The sequence below is a fragment of the Fukomys damarensis genome, unplaced genomic scaffold (genome assembly GCF_012274545.1).
Source record: "Fukomys damarensis isolate Sample0158 unplaced genomic scaffold, DMR_v1.0_HiC HiC_scaffold_17, whole genome shotgun sequence".
Taxonomy (NCBI): Eukaryota; Metazoa; Chordata; class Mammalia; order Rodentia; family Bathyergidae; genus Fukomys; species Fukomys damarensis.
The window spans coordinates 36,782,760-36,797,953 of NW_022900929.1; the positions used below are offsets into that span (position 1 = coordinate 36,782,760).

At 39.2% G+C, this 15,194-nt stretch overlaps 1 long non-coding RNA gene across 2 annotated transcripts in view; it reads left to right on the forward strand.

Moving 5' to 3' along the window:
* Positions 1 to 528: 528 nt before the first annotated feature.
* The window catches only part of LOC117286584, a 39,179-nt gene continuing 24,513 nt past the window's right edge, over positions 529 to 15,194 (forward strand). For both annotated transcript variants that reach the window (XR_004517753.1, XR_004517752.1), the window contains exons 1-2: positions 529 to 1,652; positions 3,433 to 3,545. This is a non-coding gene — a long non-coding RNA (uncharacterized LOC117286584). The remainder of the gene's footprint in view (positions 1,653 to 3,432; positions 3,546 to 15,194) is intronic.

The following is a 15,194-nucleotide window of genomic DNA, read 5'->3' on the forward strand; positions in this document are numbered from 1 at the left end:
TGTTTTTTTTCTTTTCATAAAATGGAGCACTGCTCAGCCATAAAGAATGAGAAACTAGAGACATGTATAGCTAAGTGGATACACATTGAGGACATACTCTTAAGTGAAATTAATAGGACACATGTGTAAATACTGAATAGTTTCTCTGTTATGATAAACTAAAATTGTAAATAAGGATCAAAATGTATAATTGATATTGTGTAATAGGAAAATAGGTCTAAAGATGTAGGGGAAATGGGGGGGTGGTATGGGAAAGACTGGAAGGGAAAAGAAAAAGTAAGAGGAAAGGAGAAAAATGGAAACAAAGTCTTTGTAAATAGGGAGCAGTGGAGGGGATGAAGGGAGTGCAGAGGAGGCGGAAAAATAAGAACCAAGATACGTCATGTAAAGGTGTAAGATCCCAATGATGAATGTAATTGTATTTTATACCTAAAATTTACCAATAAAGAAAAAAGAAAGATAATGAACTAGGGCTGGGAGGGAGGACTGTGATCCAGGCAAGGATGCGACATGTCCTTAGGTCCTGAGTAGGCATGCTTGGGAACTAAAAGAAAGACAAAGGAAAGCTTAGTGGGCATGAAGGTTAGAGAGCTGAGAAGAGGCCAAGGAAGCACTGGCCATGGTCATGAGTTTTCACTGTTTGAAGCACAACAGGAAACCACAGAATGTTCTGCTGGAGCAGGACACATTCGCATCTGTGTTTCAGGTAGTGGTCTGGCTGCTGGTGTGGGGTGGCTGGAAGGTGGTGAAGGAGGCTTTCGGGATAGCAACAACTAAGCTAGAGATGACGGTTCATTTCTGCTTTCTCTGTCTCCTGTATTGGGGGTCGGATGACATTTGCATCTATCATGCAGTGCTGTTGGAGACGCTCTATGTGTTACGTGATGGCACAGTGACTAAGGGAGCCAGGATTGCCCATGCCAGGGCGGGCACTCCCACACCTTGCCAGGAGCGCATTCGGGTAAGGATCAGGTGTCCCGGCTTTTCGCTCCTGTGCCTATGCGGTTGCATGGCTGTGCTCCCAGACACTGCCACTGTCACCACAGAGGTTCCACTCCAAGAACAGGGCTGTCTCATCAAGGGTAAGTCTGTTGACTGACTTGCATATTGTGGTGCCTCAGCCTTTCTTACCTTCTGCTAGCAAGGTCCTAAGAAACTCTAAAGAAGAGAAAGACCACAGACTTTGGAGATAGACGCGTCTCTAGCGTACTGTGTGAACACCTTGGGTGTATCCTTCAGTCTTTATGAGCCTAATGTTCCTCCTGTTTGAGAGGAACTGTTCACCATATTTACCGCTCTTTTGTGATGACCGTGGGGCCAAACTATGGCAGTGAGTGTAAAGCAAGGCCTGTCACACTGCAGCCATCTGATAACCCTTAGTTTCCTTCCCCATTTTAACCACGTAATAACTCTCCTGCCTGATGTCACCCAGGGGGCCCAGAGTTCTTCTGCGGTAATGAGATCATCACCACATCCTCATATTTCACAGCTTATTTGGGGTAATGTGGGCATTTTACTTATCTCTGCTATTCCTTCCTTGCAGGGTCTGCAGAACTGAATTTTAGTGCCAGGAGAGTACAGCTGAGCCTATGCAGCACAACCTGAGACCCTCTGAGTGCAGTGTGCAGACTTCTGCAGCCTCGTATTCCCAGGTGGTCTTTGGCGGCTGGTGGGTGTGTGAGCATGTGGAGCTGCTGTCACATAAGTGAGCTGTGGAGCCTTCATCCAGGAGGCTTCCACAGCCTCCTTTGAACCTTTCTTTGGATTAACAGGTCCACAAGTGTGTTAATCACAGAGAAGTGCTTTTTCATTGCACCTGGACGTACTCCTTTGCTAGCCCTCAAATGTGCTACTTGGTCCTACTATTTCTTTGGCTTGGGCTGCACATTCTTACCTTTGTTTCTAGTGGAGACCGAACAGCCATAGTGAAAAAGTTATGGGCCTCGGCTCAGAAAATTGAGGTGAAGTCTCACTGTCACTCCTGTCACTCAGAGAGATAATAGTTCTTTGGGCTTGAGTTTTGTCCAGTGAGAAATGGTGATAATTTCAGCAACCTGGCTCTCTGTCTACGTTGGCCATAAGGATAGAAGGATATCGTTCAAGGCTGTGTAAACTACAAAGCCCTACATAAAAGGCTTTTATCATACTCAAGTCACCTGAGATTACAATGAGTTCTGTCAAACTTTCCCCAGTTCTGTTGAACCAGAATCACTAGTGATGAGTCTTGGGCCCTCAATGTTTAAAACCTTGTTGATTCTGGGTACACAAAGGCCACAATCCACTGCTTTATTAAAACAAAGAATAATGTCACTATTTATAGGGTTACAGTCACCTGTCCTAACAGATATGCTCAGATAATTTTGACTCATCTCTCTCTCTCTCTCGCTCTCTCTCTCTTTTTCTTCAAAAGCTTTAGAGCAAACATTCTTGAAAATGGAATCACATACTCATGGGTTGACTGAGGTGGGCCTCATGAAGGGTGTTAGTTCTCCAATGCAATGCATAAAAAGTAGTGAGGCCTGGGACAATCATGAGCAGCGTAAAGACAGTTATTCTAAGTGTTCAGAAAGGTATTTTACTCTAAGTGAGGTAAAACTCTGAGCACGGGCACACAGATTGAGGAGAAACGGATTAACATTTTACAACCGCCTTTAAGTGTCGCTCTTTATATTCTATAATCTCTTTTTTTGCAGTACTGGGATGGAATCCAGGACTGTTTTTAAGGAGGGGGGCTCACCTTTAAATGGAACTCTTAACTCCTCACACCTTCAGTGATTATGCTCCATCCCTCTGTTCTCATCTCTGGCATCATCGTCCTACTGTTCAACCTCCAGTCATGTCGGACTACTTTCCATTCACTGAGAGGCCCACTTACTTTTCCTGGTCTTTGTGATTCTGCTCAGTGATTCCTTAAAATAATATTTTGACTGCTCTTCAGGGACCTGTTCTTCTTGTAACACTAATAGATGTACGGCCTAAGCAAGGAGGATGAGGTCGTATGGCCATTCCACTTCTCTTCTGATCGACAGGGGAAATTCCTGTCTGCCCAAGGATACCAGCTGGTTAGTGAGAGAATCCAGGCCTACTGCCTCCCAGACCAAGGCTTTTCACAGCACATATCCTTCTGAAAATATCAATCGAGCATCCACCATGGTCAGCACACTGGCACGTAGTTGCCCTGTAAATATGCAAAGCAATCTACTATACTTACCAGGCTAAATACACAGCACTTGTCTATGGCACTTATAATTTTAAAAATTACTCATTTTAGTAAATTTAAATATATCCTCATTTAAAAATACTTTCCAACCCCCTGACTCAAAAAAGTAGGTAAAGGTACATTTTATCACTGTTAAAAAAACAAATAAATAAATGAAAACTCTTTCCAGGAATTATGCTTTATCCTCTTGTGTACTCTTCTACTACCCACAGCACAGTTGCGTATCCCACATCTCCCACATCTGACTGAATTACAGGAGGGCAGGACCTTCCTGCCAGGGATGTCAGCCCTCTCTTCTCCCAGGCTCAGACCATCAGCAGTGCTGGTGAGTTTGTTTCTCTCCCATTTCCCTTGATTTAAGTGCTGACATTTCGTAGCCTCACTGTTACTCTTTCAGGTTGTCAGGAAGAGACTTTAGAGAGACATGTGTGTGTGTGTGTGTGCGCGCGTGCACGCTCGTGTGTGTGTGTGTGTGTGTGTGTGTGTGTGTGTGTGTGTGTGTGGTGATGGAAGTGAAACCCGGGGCTTGCTTCATGCTAGGCAAGTGCTCTACCTTTGAACTACATTTTGAGCCCTCAATGGAACCTTTAAATTCAAATGTGGTGCTCTGACATCAGTTCTGCAGGATTGACATTTACTGAAGTTTGTACTCAGCATTTACTTTAGAAAAGACTTATAATTTATAATCTGATTCAGGTTTCTTTTCTTTCTCCCTTTTTTTTGAGTACTATTGCAGTACTGGGGATTGAACCAGGACCACTGTACTGAGCTACATCCCCAGTCCTTTTTAAAATTTTTTATTTCGAGTCAAGGTTTTGCAAAATTGCTGAAGTGTCTAGGCTGCACTCAAACTGTGACCCTCCTGCCTCGGCCTCCCAGAGTGCTTGGATTCCTGGAATGTGACCACCACACTGGGCTTGATCTGATACAAAGATTTTGTTAGAATTTACAAAGTACACAAAAGGGCCAGGATTATGCACAATCTCCACGTCTTGGCTACTATAGATTATGCAATGACTCTGATTCTTAGCTAGTTCAGATAGCACCAAAACAATGCTAGCGAGAATGTAGATTACATACGTAGAGAGGTGAGTGCAGGAAACCCATTTTTCTTCTCTCCTTATTTAATTTGGGATAAGAAAAGAGATGCAAGGGTTGGAACTTTTGGTACTAGAGTTTTTCCTGAAAATCAAAAGAGTGGCCCAAGATGCTGTTTCTCAACCTAGTATCTGGAGGACTGTATTATGCAACAGGAACAAAACTCATTGCCCTTTCAACATTTCCTCTTATCTCTGCATTCATGAGACCCCTTCCTTTCCCGCATATCTGCATCATCAACTAGAAAAATGAACACTGGTGATGGGTCAGTGTTGCGTGCCATGGAATCACACATTGGCTAATGTTGCAGCAGTAAAGGAAATTTAGCAAATTCATGATTTTGCTTGTTTCTAAGGGGCCTATCATGGGTTGTTGAAAACAAAGCTCCTTTCATTAAAATCACAAGGACTTCCAAGGAACGTATTCTGAGTTTGAAATATTTCAAGATCTTTGCTTCTTTTTTAGGGGATAAGAATTGGTCAAATGTTGAATGCTGATATAGGCAATTTAATGACATTTTCTTCTTTAAGCTATCATTTATTTTTTTCTTCTGAAAAGAAAGTTCCCTGCACTTAGTATGCTACGGTTTTCTGCTGTGAACAATATTTAAAACTTGGTCATTAATTATACGTTTCTATGCCTTTTCCATTTTTAAATAAAAAAAATTACATATTGAATGCTTACAACATGCCAGGCAGGATTCTTGGTGCTGGGGCTACTATAATGCACAAATGTGTTATTTCTGGCAGAGGAGACCAAGATCATGCCTTAATTAAACTGACAAATATTCCATAAAAGTGATGAAGGGAAAACAGTGACAAGGAATAAATATAATGTAATGAAAAGGAGCCGTAACCACAGAACACATTTTGTTTCAATGCATTGGTACTATGATTTCTTTAAACAGGAGGTACTCTTTTAGATAATTTAGAATAAAAAAGCAAGTAACACAATAAATGACATTTTGTTGATTTAGATGCCATTAAATTAGAAATACTAAATAAAACTCACAAATGTATAGGAAAAATATATCAAAATCCAAGAAGAGCTAAAAGTCTGAATGATCTTACAGCATGTGAAGGAGTAGAACCAGTTATTCGGAGTCTTCCTGTAAAGAAGATCCCGAGGTTTTTTTTTTGTTTGTTTGTTTTTTTGAGACAGAGTCTCACTATGTAGTTGAGACTGACCTGGAACTCACTATGTAGCCCAGGCTGGTTCAAACTCACAGCGATCCTCCTGCCTTAACCTCCTAAGTGCTGAGATTACAAACGTGCTCCACCACACCCGGCCCCCCAAGAGTTTAATGTATAGTTCCGCCACACATATAAGGAACAGGTGACTCCAGATTATTAGAGAATATAAAGAGAGAGAATATCTCACCTTTTTCTCATGAAGAGAGTCAAAACTTCATGCCCAAAGCAGATGAGGACATATAAGAAAGGAAAACTACAGTTTCGCATATGACCAGAGATGTAAAAGTGCCAAATGAACATGTAAGCAAGGAAAGACCAGGGCAGTCTCAGAGATTAGATGTTCAGAGCATGAGGCATGATGAGTCCTTAAGGCCAACCCTCTTTGGACAGAGAACGAAGCAGGCAGCCCTACTACTCCACTAGCAGTTAACAAGAGAGGCAGTCACAACAACATTTTTGAACTCAGAAAGCAGTTCTCATTAGACTCATGGATGAAAATGCAAATCCAAGCTCAGCTCTCTGATGAGAATACAAGAGAAACCAACAGGACACCCTCCTCTGCTTTCTTTTCATCTTTCAGGAACCTTTCAAGGCTTGCTGAGTGGGAGCTTCACAATGCCCAACGAGCTGGCCAAGCATTCATCAATTCAACAGTTCTAATAGGACAATAGGAACTCAGAAGTAGCCTCATATTCCCAGATGAATTGGGGAAATAATAAAACTTTGACATTTCACAAGAGTAATTTTAAGGCCATGTTTTGGCATTGCAGGGTCATACTGAATAGAACATGGGAAAGAAACCTGCATAATCAAACCAGTCAACAACATCCCTCCTGTCATCCTTCCCTATTCTGAGCTTCTCCTATGCTCTTTTTGGGAAAGAAATAGAGCTTTCTCTTTGGAAAATAAATCTGGAGGCAGCCTTGAATCCAAGCCAAAGGTGATTTTCCAAAGAGCCTGACCACAGTTTAATCCTTTTCTAATCCTTCAATGTAGTGAAGAGATACTGAAAGCTGCCTTCACCTGCTGCGTAGAGTTACCCTTGTAGACATTGTTTAAGTCACCATTGGCCTTAAATATGGAATTGGTGGGCTTGTTTTTAAGTGCATTTTAATGTACACTGGAGGAAAGATAGCTTCTTTTAAAGTTATATTTGGAAAATTGGCTATCCACATGCAGAAGATTGAATCTAGACCTATAGCTCTCACCATGAACTAAACTAAAATCAAAATGGATCAAAGAACTAAATGTTAAAACATAAATATGTAATGTGGTGGAAAATAAAATAGGAAAATTCCCTAAGTCAGGAGTGCAGGCAAGGACTTTCTGCATAGAATCTTGCTTGGTTGCAGAGGAAATGGTACTGAGTGTCAACAAATGGGATCATATTAAATCAAAAAGCTTCTGCACAGGAAAGAAACAACCAACAGAGTGAAAAGACAACCTACAGAATGGGAAAACATTTTTGTTGGTTATTCCTTGGACAGAAAACTGATGCATAGAATATATGAAGAACTCAAAAAATTAGATTCCCCCCAAAAAGACCCAATCAAAAAAATGAGCATGTGAAATAGAGAAATAAAGTGGCCACAAAAGTATAAAATGGCCACAAAATATATGAGGAAATGTACACACCAATGGAAACTCAAATAAAGCAAATTAAAAACAATACTGAAATTATTCCATCTCACCCAAGAAATAATGGCCATTGCCAAGAAATCAAATAATAATGCTGGTGAGTCTATGGGGAAAAGTAACTCTTCTACATTGTTGGTGGTGTTGTAAACAGTTAGTGCGGTGAGTCCTCAAGAAAGAAAAACTGGAAATTCCATTTGACTCAGCTATTCCCCTTCTGGGTATCTTCCCAAAAGAGTTAAACACATCATATTACAGTAATACATGCATAGTCATGTTTATCGCAGCACAATTCGTAATAGCTAAATCTTGGACATGCCCTCTATGTCCACCAACAGATGAACTGGTAAAGAAGATGTGGTATTTATACACAATGGAGTACTACTCTGATATGAAGAAGGGTACACTGGAGTCATTTATAGGAAAATGGATGCACCTTTAGCTAAATTAATCAGATACAAAAATTTAAATATTTCATGTTTTCTTTTATATGAGAAACTTGAATTATAGATAAAGAGCAAAATAAAGTATATATAATAGGAAGTAGTGAGATAAATCCTTCTGAAATGGAAAGGGGATTAAGAGATGGAGTGGGGAGGGAGAAGAGAGAAAGGAAATGAAGAAGGTAAAATTATGATCTGTTATATACATGCACCAAAGTTCACCCAAGAAATGTAAACATAATGCATTGCAAACATTTACTAATAAAAATTTTAAAAATCTATATAAAATAAATAAAACTGCCTTATTACTGTGTTTACAGAAAGGACAAAGATTGAGAAACTTGGAGTTAAGTCTCCAAGGTGGCAATGGAAAGGATATTTTACGAGCTCAGTAAGAGTAAGATTAGAGGACAAGCTTGAAGAATATTTTAAAAATCTATATAAAATAAATAAAACTGCCTTATTACTGTGTTTACAGAAAGGACAAAGATTGAGAAACTTGGAGTTAAGTCTCCAAGGTGGCAATGGAAAGGATATTTTACGAGCTCAGTAAGAGTAAGATTAGAGGACAAGCGCTTGAAGAATATTATTTTCTAACCTCACATTTCAGGAATTTGTCATGATTCACTTTTTTTTGACAGAGGGCTAGATTCAGTATCATCTGCCTTCGAATATCACAATAATATTTAAAGCCTCACAGTGATACTAGGAGGGAAATGATTACAGTTTACCTAATGGAAAGGGCATGTATCAAAGGCTGTACTCAGAGGCCTTTGCTAGGAATTTGAAATTGTTTCTTTTAAAATGATGGGATTGTGACAACAACCACCACCATCAAGGCCTGGAGTAGGAAATGCAGGGCCCTTGGTTCACTTCCATTCCTGTGTTCTCCTCCATTCTCCAATCTCAGTTCCCTGTGCAGTGGTGTGTATATCTGTGTCCACCCGATTTTTACCTTGAAATCCTCACCTCCCATATGACAGTCTTAGGCCCAGGGCCTCAGGGGAGTAAATAGGCTATGAGAATGGCACTCTTGTGGTGGGATTAGTGCTTTATACAATAGCCAACTGGAGATCATTAAGTGAGTTAAGCCGGGCACAGAAAGAGAGCTATTGCATAATTTCCTGCATATGTGGAATCTAAAGTAGTTGATCCCATAGAAGCTGAGAGTGGAATGGTAGCTATCAAAGGCTGGGAAGAGTAGGGGAGAAGTCAGCAGTCTGGTTGTCTTCCTTCCGAGGTTAACCTCTCTCTTCCTCTTTTCTTTCTGTCTTGTCTTTCTCCTTTCTGGAAAGTTCAGTCATTGTATCTTTGAACTTTGTTTTTGTCTCATTTTTTTCCTCATTTTTCTTTCTGAAACCTTCATTATGTGTGTGTGGATGGATGCTAATTGCCATATCTCTGAGACTTTTTTTGTATTTCCCATCTCTTTGCCTCCAGCTATCTTCTGGACTTTTCTCATGTCTGCCTTTCAGTTTGCTCCTTCTTTCTTCACCTATATCTGCTGATTGGATAGCTCACTCAGATTCATACATGCTCTCAAAGAAAGCCGGGTGTGGTGGCTCACACCTGTAATCCCACACTCAGGAGGCTGAGGCAGGAGCATCGCTGTGTGTTCAAGACCAGCCTGGGCTACACAGTGAGTTCCAGAGCAGTCTCTACTACATAGTGAAACCCTGTCTCAAAACAACAACAAACAAACAAACAAACCAACATGCTCTCAAAGAAAATATCAGGCCTAACACTGTCCTATATTCTTACTTTTATGTTATTTCTGGATTATATTTTCCTTTTATTGCAAATTAAGCCATGATTTTGAGAATTTTTAGAATATTTTATCCAGTATTTTTTGTATGTTCTACCCTAGAGTAGGTTTTTCTATAAATTTACTTCACCATATTTTCAAAAATGGAAACCTGAATACTTTTGATCACTTGTCATATTTACCTAGTATTTGGTTTAATTTTAAACTATGAATCACCATCATTGTTAAATTGCATTTCCTTGTAGGCAAAATTCCTATTCACCTTGAAATACCCTAATTAAATAGCTTACTTAATCAATATTGAATGAATGATTCTAATGGTTAATGGATCTTTGTCATCCTTCCTGAAACCCATGGGAAGTACCAGAAGAAGTGATCATTTAAGTGCCATACAGACAGTGTGGAAGGAGGGAAAAGACCTGCCCAACTCTCAACCTTTCTTTCCCCTCCTGTTGGACAACTTCCCAGGCAGAAAAAATTAGAGAAACCAAATATTTTCTCTTGATGCTGAAAGAATTGTACAAAAATTTGTTTTCCATGAATTTGTTTTCACATTTTAAATTATTTTTAAAGGACTACTAAAATTTTTTTCAAGCTCCAGACCACAAAAATGAAAATGCAAATAAATAATGTGCTCAAGGAAGACACTGACAGACAGATGGCCGGCATTAGAAAATGTTCCTCCCTCCTCCATCTCCCCTTGGCACATAACAGCTCTTGGTCACATAAATTCCGGTGGAATACAGGCTTTCCATCTTTTCCATGTTTAATCAATTAAAGGGCAAAGCTTCAACATCTACATAATATTTGATCCAAATACAAAAGTTTATTATAGTTGAGCAAGGACAACTTATTAGCCAACCTCATCCAAAGATGACGAAGTCACTCAAAGATTAGCTGTACCAATCTCCTCAAGTCTGTGATTTTGAGATGTAGGTAAAGTTTATCCCAAAATAAGCCTCCATCTTCCATGCATGAAGACTGCCCTTCTTGAAGCTCATTTCCATGGATGAAAGAGTAACAAGATGTTCAAGATTTAGGTGAGATGTTTAAGTCTACAGTTACACCAAAAACAAACAAACAAAAAAGATTTATGTATTCCTTAAGTTTGGGGAGGGTTTTACAAAGCTTAAGGGTGAGCCTTTGATAGAAATGAAACCCAGAGTGAGGTATTTATTATGCCTCAAAAAGACATGAAGACATCACTGAATCTGGTCATAATTTTACTTTTGTTTGTGTTTATTTCCTTCTGATTGATTAGAAACTCTGTTAATGTTACTCAGAAAGCACAGTTCAGTCCACCACATGGAACCTTCTGCATCTCTGACTAGTGACTTTCTGCAACATCTGATAATGTTAACCAAGACCAGCTTATCAAATACCCTCACTTTGGGTTCTATGTGCACAGTGCTCTCCTTCTGTCTTTTGGTCATTCTCACCCCCAGTTATTTAATGTTGGGGTCTTACAGTTAATCTTACAGTTTTCCAGGAACCATCTCTCTGGATGTCATAGTTGAGTTCATTCCAAACAGTTATCTCCTTGTATCACCTCCCTTTATGTCTCCAGGGCCATGTTTCTAGTTGATACTTAGCACTTCCAGCAGGCCCTGTGACACACACATTCACCATGCAAGAGACGGATCGTAGTTCTTTTTTTTTTTTCATAGTTCTTATTTCACATTTATTCACCCAGTCTAGAAGCTCCAGCTTTCTTGATGTCTCATTTCCCTTCACCACTCACGTATAATTAATCATGTGACAAAATCCAGTCAAATGCACAATTAACAGTTACACTTTTCTGCTTTTGCTCATGATGTTTACATAACTTGAAACTCTAAAAAAAAAGTAGCTTATTTTGCAAGCAGTAACTCAAAACAGCAACTTTTAAGTCTCTATTAATATTACTTATTTAAAATTTTCCTACTTTTATTTTAAAGATCCATTGTATTCAGTAAAATATGGTTCATACATGTTAGGTGTGCATGCACATGCAGACCTCTTCCAATAAATTGTACCACTGAGGCCTGTTTCTTATTTATTTAATTATTTTGCTATGCAGTAGTAGGCTTTGAATAAACAAGTTCTGAAATAAAAAATGAGTAGCCATACACATTCTACCACTTCGAGCCCAACTAGTAAAACCTAGCTATACTGGAGGAAAAAAAAAAGAGGAGACAACTCTTAAAGAAAATTATTGTGTTTACTTATCCTAAGGTATTTGTATTTATTTATTTATTTATTTATTGAATGATTGATTGGTTTTTTTGAAACAGGGTCTCACTATGTAGTAGAGACTGACCTGGAACTTACTATGTAGAGCAGGCTGGTCTTAAACTCACAGCGATTCTCCTGCTTCAGCCTCCTAAGTGCTGGTATTACAGGCATGTGCCACCACATGCTGCTAGCCTAAGGTAATTTAAATAAAGGTTGTTTTAATAATTTCCTTTTATATATGATGGACTTTAAAGCTAACACAAAAGGCCACTGGGATACCCATCAGTTCTTAATTGACACATAAAAGCAAGGCAGGGAGAGACTCAACCAAACCCACACTTACTCCTAGTTTGACCAATAGAGGAAAGAACAAGATCCATTTTGGTATGATGTGGCAATATATGCTTAGTATTTGCTGCATGCGATCTAAAATATTAAGGGGAGGAGAAGAAGAGCAAGACACTTTTTCAGAGTGGTTCTTCTAGCACTCATTCGTCTTAGCATTTTTTTACCCTTTAAATTAGAGTGCCCCTTGTCTTCGGTGAAGCAAATTTTGATGCATGATATTAACTACTCCTTGTGATACAGCTGCGTTTTCACATAGAATGGCTCATTGAAGATGCTATGGTAACAGAAGGGTGAAGGGCACAAAAGAAACCTTGGGAATGACTCAAGATTACACAGAAGGATGAAGACTCATTTATTTGTTTTTCATAAAAGTGTCCCAAATGACAGATTTATTCAAACATGAATATTTCTTAAGAGAGTTGTCCAAAAGAGGTAAGCCACAAACTTTCTTCTTTATTCCTAACATATGAGCGCAGTAATCACTCCTAAAGTTTGAAATTACACACGAAATCAGGAGTTATAAAATCCCCTTAAAATAACTGCTTTTAGATTTGCTACTCTATTTCAGGATCTAATAACATAGCACAGCTTTGTTGCTTCTGTGGACGACAGTGAACATGCCGTCCTGTCTACTGCCAACAGGAAAAAACTACTTCTTAACACATGCAATTTAACAATAACAGTCAGAGCAGTAATGTCTGAGTCCTAGAACTGGAATTTCCTGCACCATGGCTGTTCCATGTTGGAAGTAGGATGGTTTGGCAGAGCCAAAAACATAGGTGACTTTAGCTTTGCTGGGAAATAGCAACCTCAACTGGATCTCTGGGACAGCCTGGAGGTTCAACTTCTAAATTCCGTGAGTTGGACTGAATTCTGAAGGGTGAGAATCTTTGGTGAGCATCTGGTGATTTGCCGTATGAGACTGTAAGTTAGCCATGCATTTCTTAGTACCCTTTGAAAGAAATAGTGAAGAGAGAAGAGAATTGAGGCTGTGAATTTGTAAGACAATTTATCCTGAATTATAGTGGTATCAGTAGTTAACTCAGAAAGGAACAACTATGTTGTGTATTGTTATGACTATCAATAGCCAATCAGTTAATTTAATATATGCCTATGATAGGGGTTGCATCAAGATGCAGAGTCTGAAAAGATGAAGCATGGAGATCATAGAAAGGATGGACTGTGAGCTTGGCATCACCAAATCTTTTAATATTAGATATTGCTTGTGAAGGTGGGTTGTATCCTAAATTTAAAAAAAAAGTCTCCTGAACTTGCACAATCATGTGGTGATCTACTTTCTGCTTATCAAATATCTGTAACCAGGGTGTGCATAAGACTTACCACCTACACCAGCAGCAGGTGTGAGAAAGGAAGGGCTTCTCAGGCTTCTTCTGAAGTAGCGGCATGAATTATGAGAGGACCCACTTTCTACCTTATAAACCTATCTTTGCTTGATTGAATATACCCACTGCCTAATTTGAGGGTCTCATGAGGAGCAGAGGTCATATTCACTTGTTTCCCTTAAGAACTGGTGAACAGAAGTGAGATTTGTTGGAAAGAGTCTAAAAGACATGTTATTCATTCACTCCTCCAGGTGTCTCGGGGTCCTAATTCCCTACTATTCAGGAAGGGTCAGAAATCCACCTATATGCCTCACCTTAGTAGCTTTCTTCTTTTGTTGTGCTTTACTGCTTAGGTCTGTATGAAAAGTCAGTACAAAGAAGGACTGGGCAGCTGTGTGACTTTACATTCTTGTTTTGATAAAATTGTTGTTGAAGATTTTTTTCTTATTGTGTCATTTCATGGGTTGTAAAAAAATCCACCTGCATTCTCCTAAATAGTTTGCTCTCTTTTCAAGAATGAATCAGATAAAAGAACGATTTGTATCTGGCACAATCAGTCATGAGAGTTTATCCTTGAGAGGAAACATGCATATTTGATGAATTTTCATATTTTTTATCTTTTTGATATGTCATTATTTTTTCCCTAAAATAGATACTTTTCTGGAGTTTTTTAATTTTAATATTTAATGTTTCCCCAGTACCAAATAAAGTTTGAATTTATGGCCTGATGATCGTAGCTCTACATATCTGACCCCAAGCTCTGATTCATTTTCACTTCTGAATATTACTTCCCAAATATTTTTTCCCAGTTGAACTTTCTCTTTCCAGGATGTGTGGGGGACCAGTATCTGTATTATGCTTTTGTGTCTGTATTATGCTATTCCCACTATTGGAAGACTTGAGAAAATTTGAAAAGCTTATTAATGGCTATAATGGGGGAGTGAATAGGAAGTTTCTTGGGGAAGAATATAAAGATTGTCCATCAGAACATTTGGAGCCCTTTGGAAGAGAAAATGTGAACAACCCTGAGCCCTTTTTTGAGATATATATATATATATTTTTTTTTTCCCCAAGGAAGGAAAGATTTGTCTTTGAAAATTCACCTTTTAAATGATCAGAGACTCATTTTTATTCATTTTTCTGTGGTATAGGAGGAAAGGAGTGTTCGTGGAGATAGTGTTGAGAAGGCAGGAGTCACACGAATCACATCTTGGGCACAGGCCTTCCAAAGCCATCTGCTTGGCCTGGGATAGTTACTCAAAACCTCTTAGACACTTGACACCCCATCCCCTCTCTCACGCCAAAGCCCTGGCCTTATTCCCTAGGAATAGTCACAGGAATTTACCTAATGCTAATAATCCCATAATCTTCTTAGGTGGGAAGGACAGAATGGGAAGCCAATAGAGTTATTCCTAAACAAGACTGTGTCTCCAGAGGCTGGATATTTTTGTGAAGTCATAAGAGGAAAATATAAAATTTAAAAAATGATGTAGGGAGTAATATTTACAACCCCTGATTTTTTCCCATGGTACCTTCTTTGTTTGTTGCTTCCTTTTTTGTTTTTCTTGTTCATTTTGTAGGATGGACTCTTGACTCTGGTTCAAGCATGTTGCAGAGAGATGGTGAAAAAGGATTGTGGTTAGCTAAGGTATCCTGAAAAACAACAAAGAAACTAAATCCCAGTCTTGGCAGTGACCCCGCTGTCTGTCATGGAGGCTGGTCTGCTATAGGTACAAAAGTCCATGCACATGGGCTTGCAAATGTGGCGAGTCCTATTTATTTTCAGTGCAGAAGGAAATTAAAAACAAAAGCCTGGATTGCCACTCATTGGCAATTTTGAATTAATTATTCAGGTGGGGGAATGCAGTGGTGGCCACAGAGCCATTTTGTACTTTTGACTTTTAGCAGGGCCTTGGGTGCTCCTAATTATCTGAC